Raw genomic sequence first — 7886 nt, 5'->3', positions numbered from 1 at the left:
CTGATGGCGCAGGGCTTTATAACGGGATGCATCTCCCAAATGCGTCACGTTGTTATAATATTATACGCCGCACCATGGCGCCCTTTTTTGTTTAGCTGCTGCGTCACAAAAGTCACGCAAGAACGGCGCAAAAGAGCCGCAAGGGCTTAAATCTGCCCCTTCCTTTGTAACCCTGACAATAAGAAAAATAGTGGCGGTGGATTGATAGTTTGACTATTTAAATGACTGGTAATGTAGCAGGCAACTGTTAGTGTTGTCACTGATCTGACTGAAATCACAATGGAGTCTGTCTGTCACTTTGCGTCTTGCCTGCGGACTGCTGCCTGCCAGTCCTAGGTGAACGTTTCAGTACTTTGTTTAGTGAGTTACGTGACTTTCGAAGTCACAGGTCCGCAAATAAATAAAAAGTAACCATAATCAATATAATTTCGCGGAAATATTTTGTTATTGTTCTTTTGAAATGTTTGATTTGGTTGACATTGACAAGCAACAATCATCCATGTTTTCTGTTCTTTCTTTCATGTTGTACGTCAGCTCCCCCCAGGGGCGAGAGGAGGACACAGGAGCAGCAGGCGGCGGATGCTGTTCATCAACAGGGCCAGGATCGGGCAGGCGAGGGCTCCTCTGCTGGCCCCAGTAAGTTTTCATTTTAGACTAGTACCTATTTTTCCTAGCGTTCCTCATTTGAATTTTTTCAAAATTGTCTTTGCTCTTCTTGTAGACTGTATCTAAATTCTTATCCTGCCTCTACTATGACTCCCTGTGGTATTACTAGATTATTCTTATTAGTCTGTCTGTGTAGCTAACTAAGATTGCACGGTTGGCGAAACTCCCATGATTCTAGTCAGCAATAGCTCTATCAACTTAGTGCAGTCCTCTGGGATTGTCCATAATGTCTTTTGAAGTGTTCTATCTGGACTCATGCTTGCAAAAATTGCAAAACCTTTCGTTCAGTCACTCTAGTCTGGAGGACCAAAAAACACAGATTGTATTTAAATTTAAAAGCTTTATTAAAAGTAAACACATTTATTAAAATGAAGTCATAATAAAACTAAACGTTTAACTGATAATGGAAAAGTGGTTAGTGCTGACGATTAATTGAAGACATTTCTTGTGGTCGAGCCGAGCTCTCACCTGGTTTCAACTTGATCTTGTTGTTAGAAGTCCATCTTCTGTCTGTGTGGAGAAAAATGGTGCGTGTTAAAAAATCAGCCTTCATCAGTTGTGCCAAAAAGTGCAGCAAGACAACCTTCCCTGGAAAAAGGGACATTTTTTTTAACTTTAACGTAGACAGTCACAAATTACATTGTTTTCACATGTCTTCATTCCTAGACCAAATACTAGTGACTAGTGAGTGCTTTATTCTAAGATTCTTAAATGTACTTTGTAGGTGGAACATCTGGTGGCGGGGCCAGTGTGGTGGTGGTGCTCGACACGGAGGCGGAGGGCAATTCATCATCAGGGGAGGAGGCGGCGGCGCCGGATGTGAGAGTTGAGACGGTGGTGGCGGCCAGAGGTAAGCTCTTATATATTCCTTACTTATTGAGATTGAAGACTAGCTGGGAAGGCAAGAATATGAGATGCATGGCTGGGTGAATGATGAAGCAATGATGGGTGGAAGGACAACAGCCTGGGTGGGTGACACAGAAACTGTATGTGTCCATATACCTGGATCATGCTACTATCTGACTCTTAGATAGCATATGTGTATCTAGAGCAGGGGTACTCCTAGTACGGCCCGCGGGCCGGTGGTGGCCCGGCAAGCCTTCGTTGGCGGTGCGCTGACCTTGCAGACAATCACTGCTCCCCCGGCCCCCACAGAGCAGAGGCTTTTTTGTATTTCACCTGTTAGCGCCCCTGCATCTCCACTCTGACAATCACTGCTCCCCCGGCCCCCACAGAGCAGAGTGGAGATGCAAGGCCACAAAGAGGTGAAATAGAACTAAGCCTCTGCTCTGTGGGGCCGGGCAAGCAGTGATTGTCAGGGTGGAGAAGCAGGGGCGCTAAAACAAACAAAGCCTCAATAATATGTTAATGGTCTTTTAAAGACCTGTTAAGTACTTTGGTGTTGTTGTCTGTGTGTGCGCGTTGAGGAAGCGGTCTCAACCCGGGCTGAAGGCTGACACAGATAGACACACACACAGTGAGATGACAGAGGGAGAGGGAGGGCAGGAGGGAGAGAGAGATGGAGGGAGGGCAGGAGGGACAGCAGGAGGGAGAGAGATGTATGTAAATGCTGGGTCTGGTGGCTCAGTGGATGAGGGCATCTGCTGCAGGGACCTGTGTGCAACCTCATGGTCACAAGTTATCGTTTTGCTTTAGCCCCGCCCCCTCTGACTCCGCCCCCACCAGTGCGGCCCTCGGCCCCAAACTACACTGTAAATGTAGCCCCTGAGAGAAAGTTTGTGAGTACCCATGATCTAGAGAGAGTAGACGGTCAGTGGATGAACTAAGTGTAACTTTGAAGAGCATGTAACACTAACACTGCACCCGCACGTCCGTTCCAGTGTAGGAAAGGCAAGGAAAAGAACTTTTAATTTTGTCCAAATACTACCATAAATAGTAGCAGTAGTTTGTATTGCAAGCACTGCATAGATCCGGTTATTATGGTGGCCACTCCCTACCTCTCTTAATAAGTTTAGTAGTACTCAGTCATTCATGTGTGGATGTATCACTGCCTGTCACTCAATAAAAAGCAAAGCACCTAAAGTCATCCCATATATAAGCAAAAACATCCCATGTGAAGTGATAGATAATCAGATTATTTATCTTCTTCAATTTTCCATTTCTAGTACTCATTTCCACTGTAGGGTGAAAGTTAAATTAATTAAGCAGTAGCCCTTGAGTTGTAACAGAGTATTCTCAGTGCCACCCGTAATAGAAAAGTAAGAGATTCACCACCTGCATGTACTGGACGGGTACAGTAACGCAACGGCAACGCAAGTCTAGGTCACTCCTCATGGCGTGCGTCTCTTTTTCTCGGGTGCAAGTTTACCGCGCTGGCATTATGCCGGCTTGCAGAAAATAACGTACCAATTTTCCAAAACAAGAGACAAGAAGAAGAATAAGACTGGTGTACTTTCATAGTCGACTCCAATGGAAGTCCACAGTGCTCATAGAATTTGTTCCTTAAACTCCCACTAATGTTAGAGCAAGGATGAAGAAGTGTGAGGTTAGATAGATACTGGCCTCAATAGTTATGTAATGCGCTTGCAAGTTGCTAGTTGTACTGCAGCACACATTTCTGCTGAATGATTGAGTTAATCTTAAAGAGCATTGGTTACAGACTATGTCTTTCTTTCTTCATATAGGTTCTCCTTCCAAACGAACAAGGAGGAAGGAGCTGGCTAGAGCGGCCCGGCAACGGAGAATCGAGGCCACTGTTGCGGAATATCGGCGGCTGGTGGCCCTGGAGGACGTGGAAAGTGTGCGGTCGACAACAACGACAACGTCGTCCTCCGTGGCCTCACCGGCTGCCACCGTGACCCAGCACAGTGGTCCACCGAGACTGAGCCGGGCTGCCAAAGGCAAACGCCACCCCCGAGCAGCAAGGCCAACAGCTGCTTCTCACAGGCCTTGCACCTGCAAGGCAGTGAAGGCACGCCTGCGCCGCACCACCCTGATGGTGTCCCGCCTTCAGCAGGAGCTCGCCTTGCTCCGCGAGGAGCATGATGCCCTGGCCCAAAAAGTGAACAGCATCCACCCATAGTGTCCCTTGCCCCTTTTTTAGAGACTTTTGGGGGGTGGGAATTGGGAGTTGGGTTTTTGGGGACTTTTGAAGGACAATCGTTGGGGTTAGGGAGGGTCTTGCGGGAGATTATTTTGTTAGGGATATAAATATACTTTTTCAAACTTTATCTGAGCATACCTGTTTTTTACTGCTTGCCTGGTGGGTGGGGGTTTAACGTTGACTGTTTTCCTGAAAGTTTAGTTCCATTTTCTTCCTTTAAGTGTAAATGCCCAAATGTTTTCAACACTAAGTGCCTCTCACAGACTAAGTGAAGTGAATCCAAGAGTCCTAGGACTTTAGTAGTACTACCTTCAGGCTCTCGTCTCTCGTACTAATACTCCATTATACCCCCAAACCACCAAACGCTTATCTTACCTGTAATTTGTGTTTGAAAGTAGGGCTAGGCCCAGGGCTGGCTCCACGGGAAACACCGAATAACGTTGGCAATCTTGGTCGGATAAAATTTCCTCATAGCGGTGGTAGTAGTGGTGTGACACAGTGGCAGTTGCATGCCTATGAAAAAAAAGAAAATGAAATCTGGTTTGTCCTCCTGAGCAATTCAACGGTACAACTGAGAATATAGCAGGTGACAGAAGTACAGTAGAGCAGTGCCACATTGTAGCCTAACAAATGGTAAAGTATAACTACTAATTCGGTTGAAGTTCTTTCACATTAGCAATGGTTCTTTGTCAAGCAGAGTAAGAATATATCATCGACAACTGTGGAAAGAAAGAATGCGACAGTACAGGGCCTGTGTGGAATTATTGATAACTATATTCAACATAAGGTCTCTGTAGCCAGATACCCGAGAGCCTTGCTGGTCACTATAAATCCATTCACAACAACACTCAATGGGGTTGGTCTGGAAGGTGTCACGTTTACTCCCCGTGATCCAGTCGATGCAAATATGGTTCCACCTCCAAATGTCACCAACACCCAGAAGTGTAAACACAGGGTGTTCGAGGCATTAGGCGAGGGAGAAAAATAACAAACTAAAATAAAAAATGTGGGATGGGTAAAGGTAGGGTCAGCAGGGAAAGGATACCTGTAAGAGAAGACAAGACAGGCATCAGTGAAGTGATGTCCTAACATACAAGGGTACTCTCATATAGTCTCACTAAATAGTCTGCAAGTCTCCCGCCTACTCATGGGAAATGTAGTTTCATAGTACGGTAGGCGCTTAGGGGCTGCGTAACCTGACAGAAGGTATAGTAGATAGAAAAGGAGAAATTGCTTTTTTTCTAGGTGTCCCCTCACTCACCAGGGTTGCCCCTTGGTGACATGCTTCATCATTGGGGCCATCCCAGTCCTCTACGGCCTGGGGCGTGCTGCGACTTGCGAATTACGTAGGAGCACTTACAAATGACTATGTGTGGTGCAGATAGTGGAGTGGACTAAGTGATGTGTTAAGGGATCAATGTAGAAGCCGAGAGAGAGCAAAGAAATGCAGTCACAGTCAGAGAAAAAGGCAAGGGATACTGTATCTATGTGGTTGTAGTGGTCCTGTTGGAAGTGGTAAGTAAGTTGCCCGCAGAAAAAAAATCCTCCTATTAGCGGCACTCCTCCATTGCAGCCGACGCTTCGTCCACCGATGTTGGTCACCAGAAGACACCCTGTCCACTGCCTGCCTGATGCTGAATTGTGGCTCGCTACTGTGAAGCCTGACTCCATCCTTTTTTCCCCATTGCAGAGACTGAAACCCGGCCTGTAATTATTCAACGAAAAACAGGAAGTGATATAATATTACAACACCACTGATAAATAAATATAAGGTATGTAGGCTGTGGAGTGCAAAAAGTCACAATTTGTTTTTCCTAGTAGACAGACAGTACAATGTTTTTGAAAGTGCGTACTCTGAGTCACCTTTTGAAGGATAAGTAAGTATGGGCAAATTAATGTAGCGGATCTTGCCCCTCAAGCTAGGTGTACTGTAAACTGTGTTTTAGAACAAAAATAGATCTTCCTAGCAGTGCTCCCACCCAAAAAACGAGGCCTAGCAGAAAACTGGAGACAAAACTTACTTTGAAAGTAAAAGTAGGCCGAAGTACCCTAATTACCCATTACCCCCCGTGGATTGTATTCAAACCACTTGCAAGCAACCAAGCAAAAGTAGCCATAGCCAGCATCGCTCCAAGACTCGAAATCCCCCCCACTCAAACACATGCAATAGAAATACTGCTAACCCTAACGAACCCTAAGTTAAGAATAGTGGCAAAGGCTTTCTTTAACTATGCCAAATCCCCCCTTTCCCACCATGGATTTTCTTCAAATGACTTGCAACCAAAATTACACATTCTCACGAGTGCTCTAAGACCCCAGAACTCAGTTTGAAAAATCTAGAACACCCCGATACACATGCAATCCTGCTGCTAGGGCTAACCCTAACGAACCCTAAGTTACAAAAAGTGCCAAAACTAAAGGCTTTTCCGCGCGGATTTTGTCCCAACCACTTCTACCCGGTATTAGACCTTCCCAGGAATGCCCCAAGACCCGGCAACCCACCCGCCAAGAAGCATAACACCCCCAAACAGGCCAAAAGCAAAATCTCATACTTGCAATATTTCTGGGCCTTCGGTCCAAACGCGCTGCGTAGCTAGGCCATAAGTCGGGGTTGGCACGACGGATTTCCTGAAAAGCAAATGCAATCAAGATTAGAGTGTCCCAGCAGTGCTCCCAGACCACGAAACTCACCCGCAAACAGACGGAACCCCCCCTAAGAGCACCTCAAAGGCAAGCAAGTCATCAAAAACACAAAAAAAATTCCGCCTGGGATTTGGTCCAAAACACTTTTATCCGGTATTAGAGCTTCCCAGCAATGGCCCCAGAGCCGTCAACCCAGGAGAAAACGAGTAGAAGACCCCCAAACAGCCAAAGAGCAAAAGTACAAAAATGGGGACTTAGTCACTTTTTCACAAATTTCCCAAATCACTCCGCGCGCGCTCTGCAGCTAGGCCCTAAGTCCCCTCAGCCACCATGGATTTGCTTCAAACCTCTTGCAAAGTAAAGTATATATAGCCAGCAGTGCTCCCACACCACGAAACTCACCCGCAAACACCAGCAAGCCCCCCAAACAGGCCCCCGAAAACGCTACATAGAGCAAAATGTCTGAAATAGCCCAAAAAAAATCGGCCTGGATTTTGTCCCAACCACTTCTACCCGGTATTAGACCTTCCCAGGAATGCCCCAAGACCCGGCAACCCACCCGCCAAGAAGCATAACACCCCCAAACAGGCCAAAAGCAAAATCTCATACTTGCAATATTTCTGGGCCTTCGGTCCAAACGCGCTGCGTAGCTAGGCCATAAGTCGGGGTTGGCACGACGGATTTCCTGAAAAGCAAATGCAATCAAGATTAGAGTGTCCCAGCAGTGCTCCCAGACCACGAAACTCACCCGCAAACACCAGGAAGCCCCCCAAACAGGCCCCCGAAAACGCTACATAGAGCAAAATGTCTGAAATAGCCCAAAAAAAATCGGCCTGGATTTTGTCCCAACCACTTCTACCCGGTATTAGACCTTCCCAGGAATGCCCCAAGACCCGGCAACCCACCCGCCAAGAAGCATAACACCCCCAAACAGGCCAAAAGCAAAATCTCATACTTGCAATATTTCTGGGCCTTCGGTCCAAACGCGCTGCGTAGCTAGGCCATAAGTCGGGGTTGGCACGACGGATTTCCTGAAAAGCAAATGCAATCAAGATTAGAGTGTCCCAGCAGTGCTCCCAGACCACGAAACTCACCCGCAAACAGACGGAACCCCCCCTAAGAGCACCTCAAAGGCAAGCAAGTCATCAAAAACACAAAAAAAATTCCGCCTGGGATTTGGTCCAAAACACTTTTATCCGGTATTAGAGCTTCCCAGCAATGGCCCCAGAGCCGTCAACCCAGGAGAAAACGAGTAGAAGACCCCCAAACAGCCAAAGAGCAAAAGTACAAAAATGGGGACTTAGTCACTTTTTCACAAATTTCCCAAATCACTCCGCGCGCGCTCTGCAGCTAGGCCCTAAGTCCCCTCAGCCACCATGGATTTGCTTCAAACCTCTTGCAAAGTAAAGTATATATAGCCAGCAGTGCTCCCACACCACGAAACTCACCCGCAAACACCAGGAAGCCCCCCAAACAGGCCCCCGAAAACGCTACATAGAGCAAAATGTCAGAA

General features: G+C 46.8%; 1 long non-coding RNA gene across 1 annotated transcript; it reads left to right on the top strand.

Annotated features, from left to right (window-relative positions):
- The first annotated feature begins 537 nt into the window (after window positions 1-537).
- Window positions 538-3564, top strand: LOC147673493 (uncharacterized). The gene is made up of 3 exons (XR_015302509.1): window positions 538-636; window positions 1391-1516; window positions 3312-3564. It is a non-coding gene; the product is annotated as an uncharacterized LOC147673493 (long non-coding RNA).
- Window positions 3565-7886: the final 4322 nt, after the last annotated feature.

Source organism: Lissotriton vulgaris, chromosome 12 (assembly GCF_964263255.1).
Source record: "Lissotriton vulgaris chromosome 12, aLisVul1.2, whole genome shotgun sequence".
NCBI classification, from domain to species: Eukaryota; Metazoa; Chordata; class Amphibia; order Caudata; family Salamandridae; genus Lissotriton; species Lissotriton vulgaris.
Note: the sequence above shows the minus strand (reverse complement) of the source record. Positions and strands in the feature narration are given on the sequence as shown.